The 17,500-nt window shown below is 35.4% G+C and overlaps 1 protein-coding gene and 1 long non-coding RNA gene across 3 annotated transcripts in view; one reads left to right on the top strand and one right to left on the bottom strand.

Annotated features, from left to right (window-relative positions):
• The window catches only part of LOC135214915 (cGMP-specific 3',5'-cyclic phosphodiesterase-like), a 331,952-nt gene that overhangs the window by 235,022 nt on the left and 79,430 nt on the right, over positions 1-17,500 (top strand). The gene's annotated exons all lie outside the window — the stretch shown is intronic.
• The window catches only part of LOC135214916 (uncharacterized), a 286,642-nt gene that overhangs the window by 244,630 nt on the left and 24,512 nt on the right, over positions 1-17,500 (bottom strand). The window lies entirely within an intron of this gene.

Here is a 17,500-nt window from a genome sequence, read left to right as displayed (position 1 = left end):
GAGGAATACATAGGATAACAAAAGGAATGGAGCAAAAGAAGAGCGAAAGAAAGATCCAAGCTTCTCATTCCCCCAATCGCATTAAAAGCCGTCACCTGAGAAATCACGATATCATTAGCTACCTGGCTACACCAGATAAAGGACTGAAGAAGAGCGTAGGAGAAGTAAATAGAAGAGGCGGTGTTAGGAGAGAAAGAACAAGAGAAAAAGTCGGTTTATGCTCTCCCTAGCATCTCCCGGGAAACCACCAAGAAATTTTATTTAATCTTGACTAAATTTTCAGCTGTCAATCCTTTGTTGTTGTAAATTCTTATTTTGAAGTTATATATCTTTAAATGAGATCAAGGTAATAAGAAATGACATGTTTATCATCACTGAAGATGGGGAATAAACGATCACCTGATCGAATTTGATTTAGGCAGCCGTATCTACCGCAACAGACGACATATGGGGGTAAATAAATATGAACAAAATACGAAAAACCACTGCGGGATATATAACAAAAGAGTAATAACCCGAACACGCGTATCTGAGGTAACTGGTTACAACAAAAATTGTGAAAACTGTTGATGATCAGTTATACATTACTTGCATTACTTGGCTATCATGTATCAGATAGCTTCTATCAAGTCTAAAAAAACTACTTTTCGTGTGTGTGTCAGTGCGCGCGTGACTTTATGGACATAGAAACCCTGTAAATATATATATATATATTTCGTAACTATACATGATAAAATTAATCTGTAAAAGGAATAAGAGAGCTTGATTGTCTAGTGTTTCTGTTCTCCTGAAATTTTACCTACTGGCTGAGCTAAAATGTACTGTCGCTGTCCAAAGAAGGTTTACAATTCAAAACAATACAGAAGCACCACACAGGCACTGCATAGCCAGGTGGAAGATGAAATTAAAGTAAACAGGTTCTATTGTAGATAAACAACGGTCTGGCAGACAATGTGTTGATAACGGAAAAGTAGCATCTGAAGAACAATACTTCGAAAGAAGTTCGAGATAGAGTCGAAAAGTATATCTTAGTTTAACCAGACCACTGAGCTGATTGACAGCTCTTCCTAGGACTGGCCCGAAGGATTAGATTTTTATTTACGTGGCTAGGAACCAATTGATTACTTAGCGACGGGACCTACAGCTTATTGTGGGATCCGAACCACATTATATTGAGAAATTAATTTCTAATCACCTGAAATAAACTCCTCTTGTTTCTCACAGGAGGCATTTATTTCTGATTAGAAATTTATTCTCGATATAATGTGTTTCAGATCCCACAATAAGCGGTAGGTCCCGGCGCTAAGTAATATATTGGTTCCTAGCCAAGAGCATCTTTGGAGATGGGCTTTCAAAGTGTATTGTGCATTAAATTCTTTCAAAATTAATGTCTGGTATGCTTTGGGAAATAATCGAATCATGGGACCATTGTTTTTTGAAGGACGTGTTATTTACCAAGCCACACGTATTTCAAATTGCACCATGACTTTGTGGACACACTAGATGTGTGTGCGTGTGTGTGTGTGTACACACAATCCTATATATAGATATAATATATACATATATTATATGAATAAAGGTATATGCCACGAGGGAAAATAAACAACAGAGTATCCGCGAGATCTTTCGGCGTTCAAACGTCCTTTACTTAGCAGATTCTATGTTTTTACGAGCATTGTGCATTGTCAATCCCCAATATTTGGATCAAGATATTGAATACATAAGAAAAATAGGGAAAGATTTATGTTATCCTTCACATATATTAGATATTTGTTATAATAAAGCCCACAAAAAGTTTTATAGTGTAGGGGCCCATACACGTGCAAAATAAGCGTCAAAATTTTGCATAAAAATTTTGACGTGTAACTTTGATACAAAATTTTTATGCATAATTGCCCACACACGTTTAGCCGTTTTTCTCATCAAAATTCAGTATCGTCAAAATCTTCGACATGGATGCATCAGTGTTGGCATTGGACTCTGATAAACCTCCTGGTAAACGTCGGAAATGGTCAAAGACTGGTTTTGAAAACGGGAAAATTACTAGACTTGGGTTTTTGTGACGTCAAAAACTCTGCGCAGTAATTTTTCATAACAATTTATAGGTTACTTAACATAAAATTACATCTAATTCTTCTTGTAAAAGAAAAATGGACATGCATACTTATTTATCTAGTATGTAAATTACTGATCGTTCAGTAAGGGAATACATTTTTTGAATGTTGTACCTGACTCTCCTTTATGGCAGCTATATACAGATTAAATTACACGACTCTTTTATGCAAAATTCTGTACTTTATATAAGTTAGAACGTTAGGCTTTATCTTTGTTTGTAATGAGAGAATTAATAGGTATTTATGTATGAAAAATACTGACTGTTTGATGGTTTTTTTAATCAAATTATAGTTGGCTTTCAAAATACTTTATATACGAATTAGATTGAAAAATTCTGTACTTCCACTGCCTCAAAATAGAAATATTTAGAAATATATTTTTCAGTGATGATTAATTTAGCGATAAAAACAGCATTGGCTCTACACTCCTAAAACTTCAATCAAAAATTTCTTTTCGGCCTCCTTCTTCATAGACATGGCGATCCTATCTCCTCGTCAGTCACCTGCGAACTAAAAAGTTTGATCAAAATTTTGACAGGAGGCCACACACGCATAAAAAATCTGACGACTCGTCAAAAAATATCAAACGGATTTGATCAATCCAAATTTTGCTTCAAATCTTTTTATGACATCAAAACGTCCTACACACTCAAATTTTGATGCAAAATTTTGATGCAAAATTTTGACGCTTTTTTTGAACGTGTATGGGCCCCTTAAGTAACACGGAGAAAGAAAATTCTAAGAACATTCTCAGTTTGCCTTATTTTAACGGATTTGAACTATTAAATCATTGCTAAAAGCCTTTAAGGTCAACCTTGTTTTTTCCTATTATAACACAATAAAAGGAATGTTAATAAAAAATGGCCCCAGAGAAAGTAACATAATATATAAAATTCCATGTATGGATTGTCCCTCATTTTATCTCGGACAGTCGAGCAAGGGCTTAGAAGTAAGGTTAAGCCAGTAAAAATATTCTGTAAAAACTGGGCAAACATCTAATGCAATATTCATTCATTTAAGTGAAAACAACCACCGAATAAACTGGATTGGTAGTTCAGTAACTGCAAGGTCAAAAGATGTCTTATCACGAAATCTTTTAGAATCTGCTTTAATACAACTTACTTCGCATTTTAATTTCAATATTAGCCGTGGCCTGTTTCATTTAGACCCTTGTATTTGTAACATGTTTAAGAATGACTTCAGATATAATTACAGACTTAAATAAAAATTAGTTGCCTTAGAGATATCTTCGTTGTATATGTATGTTTAATATGTATTGTGAATATGTTTTTGTTTACCAAAGTTCTGAATAGCTGTCACCTATAATAATCCTTTAATTGTCTTGTACTTGTGTCTGAGCAGATTGTGTCTTAAACTTTTAATTGTACCCATGTTTAATCCCTATCTGTCAGTTATACGCCTTTCCTGTATTGTCATTTCCTCATGAATGTCAGTTCATCTGCTAAGTAATGGACGTTTGAACGTTGTAAGATCTCGCGGTTACGCCGTTGTTTATTTTACCTCGTGGCATATACCTTTATTCATGGATTTATCACGTTCCTAACTTTCGTGATTCAGTTATACACACAAATATACACATATATAAATATATATAAATATATTCACACACACACACACACACACACACACACACACACACACACATATATATATATATATATATATATCATTTACATTTATATAAAATTCCGTTTATAAGAACAAACTGAGAAATTACTTGCATAAAAACGCATTCGAGTAATGAACACTGAATCTGAACTGCCTTCATCTATAAAACTCTGACATTCAAACACCTAGCAACGAAATAACTAAACATTAAAGCCGTCAAAACAAAACAATAATCAACCCCCTCAACACAATGTCTCTACAGCCCTGGACTTCAACGGTTTCTATAAATATTGTAGAGAGATATCTTTAGCAGCAGCGACCGGCAGCATAAACTATTGTCAGAAGCCTCAAACAACAAAAGAAAGGAAAAATAATTACGAAGAACAAAGCAGCGACCAATCCAATTATTATCAACTGCTGTCACCGTTTTCGAAAAATGCCGATAAATTTAGATGTGAGAGCTGAGAATGGTCACGCACTCGTCAAGAATCAATAAAAGGCAATGGCTGTAATACCGTATATAAAGTAAATTCACGATAAAAAATGCCTAACAATAGTCAATAGTGTTACGACTAGGTTGAATCCTAGTTAAATACATTTCAATTACGTGGCATTGATCTTTATGTCTGTAAATTAAGGATACAAGAACTTTATTACAATAATAAGTCAAAAATATACAAAAACAAAAACTATCAGCGTAAAAAAAACGGCAAAATTTAATTTTTTTAGTTGCATAGAATCTCTAAACAAGAATACACCACCTGTACTATATTGTAAATGTGAATTTAACGTCATATGAAAAAAAAAACTATAAGATACTGAGAAAAAAAACGCGGAAAGTAAAGGACCATCGAGCTCAAAATGAAAGAAAATCCTGCAGTGGAAACCAACCGAACAGCGCTTTATTGCAATAATGATCCAAACCATTATCGTTAGAAAACTTCTCCCCTCAACCAAAATGGGAACGATATCTAGTCGAGGGTAAACAAACGACCCTAACCAAACAATACCTTGGAACCAACGCCACAATCAGATGTAAAGGGAATCCTTTTAAAAGACCATATATAAATAAATGCATCAAACAGAACTACCTAAATTCGCCATTATAACAACACAGTTTCAATTCAAATAAGTCTGCCAAGAATTGACAGCTTTTAAGGAATCTGTTAATAGGGTCGACTTCCTAAGGGCATCCTTCGAATAAAAAAAATATACAAACAATTTGACATACGGCCGCCACAGTAAGGGCCAAGAGCCTGATTTCGTCATTAGTTAAAGTTACGATATGTCAATTCTTTTTTTTTTCCAAAATAAATGAAGTGATCCAAACTCTCATCACTTAAGATCTATCCGAAATAATTAAAACTCGCTCATTACCAAGGTTTTGCCCTTATTTGCATTTAAGAGAAATGGACTTGTTAAGGCACAAGTCTTGTTTTGACACAGCGCCTTTGTTCTCTGTGTTGAGTAAGAAAAAAAAAAGGAAGAAAAAAAAAGTTAACGCAATGGATAAATGCTAACGTAGAAGACTTTAATGAGAAATTTAAGGTGTACTTACAGCCTTTTTATTCTGTAATAAATTTCCTCATTAAAAAGTAATTTCCAAGAAGTACCTGAACAAGATTGAAATTGAGTTTGAAAATATTAAGGTTAATAATCGCCTTTGTACATCTCCGGCAATGTTAATGACGTCATTCCACGCGTTCCGTGGGTCAAGTTTACTGTTATATTATACACTTCATAACCTTCGTTGAGCTTCACAGGTTCTATTATTAAGAAAAATCTTCTTAAGGCCTTAAATAAATATTCAATAAATTATTATATAATTATAAGAGAGTAATCTTGACGTCGTAAAACTCCAGTTATCGAAAATCAAATACTCAGTTTCACTGACTATTATAATCATCTCAGGCAAGGTTATGCTTTTGGTCTGGTTTGTTGTTCTGTTTGTTAACAAGAAAGAGGCAAAATACTGTGTGGATTTGTACGAAAATCTGGCGAAAGGCGACCATTCGAGCATTAACGAATGTACTACGTATGCCGGGCTTGAGAAACCGATCCTTTGCCCACCATTAAGGTACAATTTGATAGGAAAATGAGGAAATTACCTATGCACAAAAACTGAATGCATATATAATTATATAAAATATATATATATATATATATATATATATATATATATATATATATATAATATATATATATATACTATATATGAGAGAGAGAGAGAGAGAGAGAGAGAGAGAGAGAGAGAGAGAGAGAGAGAGAGAGAGAGAGAACATTTCCCGCTCAAAAAACTATTTCACATTCTTTCACACTTCGAGAACTTGACTGCAGAAGATGGGACGGCCGTGTCATACCAAAGAGAAACAAAACTAAGAAAAAAGTCAGGGGCTGATTTTTGGATGCTGAGGGGATTGCCTGACAAAGACGTGACGTCCTCATATCCTTCTAGCAAGGACGCCAAACAACTGCATCCCTTTTCTATATCATTTCAAAACGTGTCCTAACAACCGGTTCTCAGGCTAGTGGGTAACAAATTAATGAACTGTCTTTTAATATCTTTAAATAAATGCGCATCGTCTCTCTTCCTTGTTTAGTGATAATGTGTAAAAGTATGCAGTAGGTCGCACGTAAAATGGATTGCCTACGAGGTAATAACGATCTATGGACCTAGTCTTATACTCTATCTGATTTTTTTTCAGACCTTCCAATTCCTCAAAACTATTTGTCAAAGCTATTTGTATGACATTTAAAATCGAGGCCTATATGCTGAAAGCATGAGGTCCGAAAATCCTTGTAAATAATCATAAAAAATCACACAATCTAACTAGGTACAACGGATTTGAGTTTTAAGATGTGAATGCAGTCTTGTGTCAATGGAGTGAGTGCCCTGAAGATTAGGTGAATCTGGTAGATAGATTAAAAATTTCAAAACACGAACGAAGAGTTCATAGAACAACCAGCTTTCATAGCTCAAAGTTAACGCCCAAATGTGTAACATAATCTTTAGTAGCAGTTCTTGAATAGCAGTAAGAAAACCAAGAAAATATTATGTCAATATTCCGAAAGAATGAACGCCGGGAAAAATCAAATTATCGTCAACTGGCAGACAAAAAGTGGCGAAGGAGAAACAAAGGCGAAAGCAATCAAGTGTTAAATGATAACAAAGGGAGAAGGGTGGAAGTCAAAAATGATTTTCGTACAATGGAATACGAATTGAAGAAGAGACTTGAGGAGGAGCACGAAAGAGTGGAACAGGGAAAAACAAAATATTGACATCAATGGAAACGTTTCCCATGCGCGTCAACAAATAGATTTCATGAGTGGAAAAATATATATAATATAAATAGCAAGAGAGACGAGAGAATGTAAGACGCAATAATATGTAAAAACACATCAAGAGTCAAGGAATCCCACTTAAGGGCATCTCCGAACAGGATAGGGAGAGGAAAAAAAAACAAACACACATACAAAAACATATTCGAACGGCAAAAAAGCAGCGACAGAATATATATGAAAAAGAAAAGAGAGAAGAAAGGTTGAAGACAGGGACAAACCAGACAGATAAACAGGGAATGGTAATGAAAAGAAGGAAAAAATGTGTGAAGATGACAATAATAAAGAATTGGAGAAACAATGCGACAGTGAGTTAGTTGAATAAAATTTGAATGAACTGTAAATTGAGGACTAAAAAAATTAAAATTTCAAAATAAATTAATTGACGCACTTAAATGAGTTCAGATTTAAAAGAGAATAGAATATGAAGAGTACCGACTGAAATTCATTTAAAAAATAAATCTTTGAAAGGAAACGTACACGAGCGTTTTAAACAAGGGAGAATGATCATATAAAAAGGACACAGAGCGTGACAGATTACAGACCAAATAAAGTAGATAAAACACCGTAGGCTCAAAAATGAAGAACGAATATGATGGCGAGGTTGAGCCAAATAAAAAATGAAACTCCAATCCTAAGAATGTGAGATCACCGGGAAAAATCTGATTAGGTGTGCCTAGAAAAACTGGTCTGTTCCGCACGACCGTGTTTTTCCTAAGGCCCCAAAAAATTTCAAAGGTAAGCAAAAATGCCAAGGAATGATAAATGAAGTTGAGCAGCAAGGATATAAGAAAGAGCAGAAACCAGAGGATTTGGGAAATAAGTTGGGATTTCATATAATGGAGGAATCCAAGTATAAGGTTGAATAAAAACAAGAATCGGAGACACGATGTGGAAAAGATCACAAAATAAAGTCTGAAAAAGATGTCATCTGCTATATTGAAAGAATTATCAAATTAACATATAGCAAATTAGGTACTTCTGAAATATACTGTTTTTTCATGTTTAACATCATTACGGTTCCTTACCACAAGAAGACTGAAGTTCTTAATTTGGTCGAAATTAAAATTCGCTCTACTAAAATGCGACTAAAACAACTTGGGGTGGTGTGTATGTGTAATATATATATATATATATAGACTATATATATGATATATACTAGTATATATATATATATATATATATATATATATATACATATATATGTATGTATGTATGTATATAATCACCATTGTCAAAAAAGCTCACTTGCACTGGTCTGAAAACCCTTTAGTGAAAAGGGGTTTAGGAACTGAGCAAAAACTGGATCCCTATCAAATCAATCTAAAACCTGTCTATTTCTCGCCCGATATCAGGCAAACACTGCTCCAGACAGCCGTCTGTCATCACTTTGTCTATACAAACTTGAAAAAAAGTCTTAGGATTCTTGCGATGACATTACACACCGACCACTGCATTTGGCACGGGTATGCTTTTAAGGAGAGAAAAATTATTTTCCTTCACAGACTGATAGTCAAGTTTACACGTTGTAACCCTTCTGTATTCAAAAGGAAGTAAAAGGAGGCTGCTGCAAGAAATCTGAAACGTTCAACCACCATAACATTTATACTTGACTAAATTACTAAAATCCCAGAGAGAGAGAGAGAGAGAGAGAGAGAGAGAGAGAGAGAGAGAGAGAAGCAATCTGCCACGCATCCTTGATTTGCCAGATTTATAGCAAAGCTCCGAAGACCCAGTGTCAGCTTTGGATCCTAAAAACCAATAAGACCTTCTCACATTACCCGAAAATTTGTTCAAGTTCCCAAAAGAATTGGCCCCGTAGGGAAATAGTGCCGTCAGTGCACCTCATTCGGTGCAATGTAGCCATTACTTAAGGTTCATTGCAGCGTCCCTTCGGCCCCTAGCTGCAACTACTTTCATTCCTTTTACTGTACCTCCTTTCGTATTCTCCATCTTACTGTCCACCCTCACCTAACAATTGTTTCATAGTGCAACTGCTTTGAGGTTTTCCTCCTGTAACACCTTTCAAACCTTTTAATGTCAATTTCCGTTTCAGCGCTGAATGGCCTTAGTTGCCCCAGTGCTTGGCATAATGCCAAAAATCTATACAAATCAAATCAAAATCAAACCAAAAGAATCGGTAACAGTGAAAGGGCAAAAGTCAAGATTAACAAACACAAACAGCTATGGCCTTTGATGATGTTCTTTTCGATGAATTTTCACTCCAGGATGGAAATCATTAAGGTCATAATGAACATGGTAACTGGAGTTACTGAATCCGTCCCATTTTATATCTTCTATTTCATATTTTGATAACTCTTCCCTTCTATCACTCCTCCCTAATATCGGAAACAGGAAACTGATAATCTTTCCGTGTTAATATGCTAATCCTCCGAAAATGTATCGTTCTTGAGAATAAAATGTTGGATTATGTTCTCCTAATTTTGTAAGAGAGGGGTGAGAGAACTCATTTATTTTGAGCTTTTCATATTTCATAATTCTCATTGTTCTTGAACAGTCTTTTGTTCCTATTGTGTTTGAATAGACTTGATGCCAATATAGATATTCTGGGCGAACCTCCGCCTCCAAAAATTTGATACTAGCATTTCTCTGGTTTATGAAATACACCAATTAAGTGCTAAGAAGTCTAGTAGTAACGATCTCTTAACCATTTTTGGGATGGATACTCATATCATCTGCTATGAAGGCCAGTATGCAAATGTCTGGTAATTATGTTTAACGTCTGTTTAACCCCTGGCAATACATTTCTGGCTAGTGAAAAGCATTGATGCTTGATGATTTACCTTAGATGATTTACACTAAATCAAAATATGTGAATATTTAGACCACAGCCAAATACCAAGTTTCTTCCGAATTCGACTGTTTACGATTCTGGAAAGTCCCTTAATTTCAATACAAGCTCTTCCAGTCAAGTAAGAGTCTTCTTCGTTTTTCACACATGTCGATCTTTAAGCGTCTCGCCTTTTCAACAACTTAGTGAGCGAATAGTAACATTGTTATTTTAAGTAAAAATCTTTTTACTATTGCGTATGAATACCTAAATGATGGGTGTTGACTGGGCCCATTGGAGAAGGGAACTTATACTGAACTGAACATAGAATTTAACCCAAAGGCCAAGAACTGGGACCTATGAGGTCATTCAGCGCTGAAACGGAAATTGACAGTTAAAGGTTTGAAAGGTTATCAAAGGAAAACCTCGCAGTTGCACTATAATCAGTTTTTAGGAGAGAGTGGACAGTAAGATGAATGGAAGAGAATATGAAAAGAGGTACAGCCAAAAGGAACTTCCGAAAGGGGTTGAAGCTAGGGGCCGAAGAGATGCTCCAAATAACCTAAGTAATGCCTATGCGGTGTACTGACGTCACTAATTCCCTACTGCAACAATCCATATAACTCCTGGAATTGACGTCTTTGTGTTACCAGCAACATGTGGAGAACATGACGACCCGAACTAAGGAGAATGCTCTCCTCTGCAGCGGTTTTAGACGAAAAAAAAAAAAAAAAAAAAAAAAAAAAAAAAAAAAAAAAAAAAAAAAAACGAAAAAGAGAAAAAAAAAAACGGGGAGGAGGTCAAGCCTTGGGTACCCCCACTCTGCCACGGCTTAAGGCTAAGATGCGTCCTCCGAAGCAGCCACTGTCCCTTAGGAATCATACGGTGGCCACGAACGTACACGCTCTTGACTGCTGGAGAAAATGGAAGATGACCAAGATGCAGTCGCAGCGTTGGCCACAGCATCAATATTTCATTTAACCTTCGTTTCTAAACCTCATTTCGTGGCTCACAATTGTTGGAAGGATGAAGAATAATACCAATGAGAGAAGGGAATAATGGGAACGGAATAGCAAAATGAGGAACAGAATGATTATCCACAGCAACCAACAACCAAATTAAACTTTCATCCTTTCCTCTATTTACTGTTCTATAAATGACAACTTTACCGTTGAAGAACAAACCAACGATTCTTAATTAATGAAATGTCAACCACTGGCGACACACAAACATTCTTTCTCATGTTTTGTTTATTCTTATTTTCAAGACAGTAAGACTTTTTCTTTCTTCGGTGTCTTCTTCCCTGTTCTCACATTTACCGATTTTTTTTTCTTTCATTAATAAAGATAGTTTATAATTATAAAAAAAATGTCCCTCGTACTCCTTTATCTTAAAGCGATTCGGGATGAGTAATTATTCTTGGTCCTTATTTAAGAGGAAATTGCTGATTATGGTGTTTTAAATTATTAATACTATATCATTATCATCACCACTAATAGTTACCCATTTTCTGTAAATAACAGAACGTGACCCAAATCCACTCAACTCTTGAAGTCAACTTCAGACGGAAGGCTAAATTTGCCTAATTTTAGACGTTAAATAACGCTGATATATTTTACGTAGCTATTCCTTTTATTTATCAAATATCAGTCGAACTTAAAACCTAAATCGCTTAAAAATATTAGTTATATAAAAAAAAACGTTAAAAGAAGCGCCATACATGCAACAATCATTTACACAGCTTTCTCCTTTCAAACTATCTAGTATCATGTCATCCTAAACCTTCATTAACCAAACACTAGTTTCGACAACACCAAGGCCTATAGAATACCAGGTCTGTCCACGGGCAGGTAAAGTGAGGGCGAGAGGGTTAACAGGGGTTTAATCCTTTGAGAGGGAAATTCTGTGACGTCAGAAGGATCTAGGATACAAAATCCTAGATCCTTTTGCTAGGACAACACTTACAACCGTTATTTTGAGATTTTTTCTTTTCCATCTAACACAAAATATCGACAGCACTCAGTCTCTCCTCCGCAAACCACTTTCTCTGTATTTCTCGTTAATGGACAATATTAACCTTGTTAGTTCTCCGAAACTTCTAATAAACCCCCTACGGTTTGGAAGAACGTAAAGTTATTTATCGTAGAATTTCTGCCGGTGGTAGTAATTTTCTACTAAAAAGAAAAACTTTAAACACTTTAGTTATATTAAAATTATAACATCTTAATATATATATATATATATATGTAGTCTTATATATATATATATATATATGTGTGTGTGTGTGTGTGTGTGTGTAAGTGTGTGTATATGTATGATACATATATTCTATATATCTATATATGATTTATTGTATAAATTATAATAATATATATAATAGATTATAGTATTATATACAATATTATTATTTTATAGAGAGATATATTACATATATAATTCAAATATATATAAAAGAATATTCGCACTTGTCGACAACGACAACAAACTGATCACATTATATCAACTGAAATCCAATTTAAGGCAGAAAAACACCCCGTTCTCGCCTATACCTCTCAGAATTTACCCATGCCAGAACGTCAAATCACCAAGAAGTTGTCCAATGAAACTCTATACAATTTACAAAAAGCTTAATCAATATTCTATTCCGTCAACGTCATTCATATACTTAATTTCGTAAGGCGTCATGCTGTAATGTCATTTTTTTTAAAGGGATCGTGCATATTCTTTACCATGCCCAACCCAATAGGAGTTCACAATGCTATCTCATCATGTATAACTAGCAAAACTTTAACCCTTCTTTCCTTACCGTTCAAGACATGAAATTAACCGAAAGAGGATCCAGGTAACACCGATATAAGAAAAGAATAGAAGACTTGAACGGGTTTGTTCTCTTAAGACCTCTCTTTTGTTATGAGGAAGATCAAAAGTTTTCAGAAGATGAATCAAGTCAAGCGATCAATGGTTACGAGAGAGAGGAGAAGCAGGATATTATAAAAATAATTCAACTAACTCGCTTTGCACTTTCCTCCGCATATTTATATATGTGAATTCTCACAAATATTTATTGTAATTCGGGAAGTACAGTAATTTTGCGCATTAAAATGCGAGCGACATGATGGGGCCCTAGATGCCGAAATATATTGAAGACCAGTCTTGATTTGCAGGCACTACGAGAGAGAGAGAGAGAGAGAGAGAGAGAGAGAGAGAGAGAGAGGAGGAGAGAGAGAGAGAGAGAGAGAAACTGTACTGATTTTGTTTAACCTATGTTCAATAATTCGCAGCGTTTCGTTCCGTAATATGAGATATATCAAGTTACCAGAATTCTCCCTTTTCCTCGCCAATGCATTCCGTAGATGATCTCCCTGTTTATTTAGCCTTATATTTACCCACTATTGTTGGCCAACTTACCATTCCTCCATTCCTGTACACAGTGTTCCCCCTATTCGCTTCATCCCTAATATCAAGCGACCCTTCTTTGGCATATAATCAGTTTTCATCGCGTCTTCATCTCGCCTCCTCTCCTGTCCATCCACGCCCCCTCACCTACACCCCGTGGTACCATCAACTTCATATAACGTCTTTCTTTCCCCTTCAAACCTCCCCCCAATCTTCCCCCCCCCACTCCCCCCCCACCATCTCTCTCTCCCTCTCTCTATTTCCCATCACACCTCCGTTTCTATTTTTTTCCAATCTGGCGATCCCCTCACCTGTCCTCAATTTCGCCACTCGTGTCAACAAAGGGCCGTGTTTCCCCTACCGCGGAAGGCTTAAGACTTGGGTTGTGACTAATACGCACACAGCGCGCACACGCGCGTAGATCGTGTGCGTATGTGAGACAAATAGTATATTATCTGTGAAGGTTAAGACAAATATATATATATATATATATATATATATATATATATATATATATATGTATATATAATATATATATAGATATATATATATAGATATATATATATATATATATATATAGATATATATATATATATATATTATATATATATAATCTGTGAAGTTTACTTTTCAAATGGCATGTGAATTTAAAACACACATGTAATATTCGAAGACCAACACGAACCTCAATTGGTCAGTGTTGTTAAAAGGCAATAAATCAACTGTATGCATCATATGAACATACATGCTATGCAAACGATGGAAACTAGTTTGTAAGTACACAAGCAGGAGTGAATATAACTATAAATCCCAATCGGAATGATAAACTAACCAAAAAGCAGTAAAACCATTTTCCTCAATGTGAAAAAAAGAAAAGGGTATTTTCTCAAAGATATTTTTACGTAAGAACAATTGTGATTCATGCCGGTTGCAGAGATTGCGTAATCCACCTATAACATCTACATGTAGCGCAATAATCAGAAGTATTCAAATTTCCTCTTGACGTGATGAAGTTCTAAGGAAGTCAGATATTACTTTCCTCGTTACAGTTAAACTTGAAATATTGAAATACCTTGATGGACTTTTTCACGAGTAGTTAGATGCAAAGCATCTAACTACTCGTGGTCATCAGACTCCAAACTATTTTGAAGAGAAACTTTTCAGACTCAATTGCAAATTGTATAACCAGCTTCAAAGTTTTTGTGCAAAAACGAATTAAGCTCTTACCTAAACCTGGCCTTATGATGCATCTCGAGGATTCAGTAAAACTTTACTGGAGAGAGAGAGAGAGAGAGAGAGAGAGAGAGAGAGAGAGAGAGAGAGAGAGAGAGAGAGAAACTCATCAGGGTTCTCGAAGGGAAAAGACACACTAGCACATTCATAGAATCTACTGGTCACTTTCTGCCAGGTACGTATGTAATTGTAATAACCACAATGCCCTTTTAATTTCTCGAATGCTGTACAATTTTCAGATGCGCCTGGCACTACTAAGCATAATATTTCGAGCAATGTCGCCCAAATATTGCAGCACCGAAAGTTGGGGGTATATGCGTAGCCACGTACATTCGTGTGATAACACTGCAAAGAAGTTGCATGCTTTCAATTTCGGACCAATTCAGAAAACCTCAAGAGATCCAGATGGGGCGCACGGCCACTACCAATTTCATCTACCATTAGAATCTGGTTTACCAATATCGGTTCTCAAGGGTCATTCTTTAAAACGGAGAGTGACCTGAAAAATCCTTAATCCAGAACTGATTTCCCGGGGGTAATCTTAACTAGAGTCTGACCACTCCCGCCATATTACTCTGCATATTGCGCGTTTTTTACCATCTCAGAAAAATGATACACTCAACCGGTATTTTATTTTTACATTTCATAAAAAAAATTATATTCCATAAATAAAAATATATTCCATAAAAAAAAAAATTAACCTGGCAACTTTTGATTCCTTATTCAAAGAATAACTGGTGCCAGCCAGCGTCTCCTAAGAGGGGAGAATATCAGGCATGGTAGCAGAATTGTTTTTAAACACTATCATCAAATGGTTCGATAGCATGTAATATCGCAAATAACTTTAATTCAGTATATACAACAGCTTAATGACGCCATAACAAGCTACCTCCCAGACTCCATCTTCATTCCTACCATGACAATGACCTACCACAGATTACCTAGGGGAGGTTGTGAAACCACTTTTGCGAGATTCTGTACAAGCGTGGAATCGTCCCCTAAATGATAAATGCACCCTAATATTAAAAGAGCTTCAGAAACCTTGAATAGTTGGGAAATTATGTCCAATATTCTCGGTTCTTGATTAAGGGGACCAGGACAAATTATTATTATTATTATTATTATTATTTGTTTAAGCAGCCTTTTCCGACTAAGTCAATCGGCTGAGGACCAGAACAAAACGCTGCTCTCCCGCTATACGTTGAACAATATTTAATTTTTGTCCTCCATAGTTTCCGTAAACAATTAAAATAAAAAGAGTATTTAAAGAGGCTGAACAGACACAACAATACTCAAGTTGGATAAATTCAGGATGAATTTAACAGCTTTAGCAAATACAGTTTTGAAAATCCTCCAAAACATTTCTGATGTCGAAGAACAGGGAAAAATTTACTTATCAGCCAAAAAGCTGTTTCCTTTGGCAAGCTTAAATTTACATGTTAATGGCATATAATCCTCATTATTAGTGCTTAAATGGGCAAACCATGAATCCTGAAAATTTAAGAAAATGACTAAAAACTAAGTTTTTTTTAAATAGTTATACAACACACTATGGTTGCTAGTCGTCATGACATCAACAGCTTTTCAAATACATAGTAATTAAGTCTCATTACTGATTTTTTTCCGAAGAATTTAAATCAATCCCAAGTCCCAACAATCACAGTTTATCAACAGTAAAGGTTTGAAGTTGGTGAGAGTCAACCAGTCAAATGGCACAACCATTAGTTTCAAAGTTCAACATCAAAGTCATTTTCTCTGTAGGGTGTCTCGAGTATATTCCTTGATGGATATGGCAGAACACAAAGAATCCTATCCTCTCCTTAAAGGGAACTGTTGACTTGGAATAATGTATTTGTTCATACATCCAGTTTGTATATTGATTCACATGTCAGTATACTATTTTACTTTATTCCTTTCTACTTTAATTGGAAAAACAATTAACAGATAAAACACGTAAGCTGTGATGCCCACAGTTCCTGCCTTTTGCAAGAAACTAATACTGCAACACGTCGGTCTGTTCTGAAAATAGTCTGCCTTATCATTTGCGCATCATGTCGATACCGTGAACGACAAAGTCGAGTGCTTTCGTCTCACCTTTGTCAACTTCTCTTTTAATCCTTTGGCTTTTATCAAGACGTGAATTTTTTTTTTATCTTATATGTGTATACTGGTGTTGAGCAAATTTCCTTCATTTAGTAGAGAGAAACACATACTTTCCCTCAACTGCGAGATGGTGAGAGAAATAATATATGTGCAACTTCGATCTGGCTCATTATCATACATATGAGAGAGAGAGAGAGAGAGAGAGAGAGAGAGAGAGAGAGAGAGAGAGAGAGAGAGAGAGAGAGAGACTAAATAAAGCAGGACTGTATTATATTTAAAACGTCATCTCTACTCAAATAAACCGTCTTTCACTCTTTGCTTCATTGTGTAGGGTCACGTAGTTATAGGGCTACTGCGCAGCCGCAAGTAATTAATGCAAGTCAATGGACTCTAAAATGCAGTGAAATTCCTGCCATCAAAACGAATTCGGGATATCTAATGCCACATAACTATCATAATATGTGACTATTTGCATGTGTATTTGTAAGAGCTGTTGCACCACAATTCTTTATGAGAATTGCATTTCACTCCAGTTGCATGAATGTTATTGCAGCATCTTATTTCATAGATACTGTAAATGTATCCACAATGTATACGGCTTGTTTTCATATCTGTATTTCAGAGCACACGCATTAGTTTCAAGTAATTTTAAAACCTGTTTTGGTAAAAGTGGCAACAGTAAATATATTCGGTATTTAAGCATAGGGAATTTCAAACCTGAAACTTTACAATGATACTGAAGAAATATAAAAGATAAAAAATTTATTTGATACATACTGCACATACACACGCATATATTTATATACACACACTGGCCGGCTCCGCGGCTGGCAACCGTAGGCGCCGGCATTGTTTGAACCGTAATTACATCGTTATTCTTTATCGCAGAAGAAAA

The sequence above is a fragment of the Macrobrachium nipponense genome, chromosome 46 (assembly GCF_015104395.2).
Source record: "Macrobrachium nipponense isolate FS-2020 chromosome 46, ASM1510439v2, whole genome shotgun sequence".
NCBI classification, from domain to species: domain Eukaryota; kingdom Metazoa; phylum Arthropoda; class Malacostraca; order Decapoda; family Palaemonidae; genus Macrobrachium; species Macrobrachium nipponense.
Note: the sequence above shows the minus strand (reverse complement) of the source record. Positions and strands in the feature narration are given on the sequence as shown.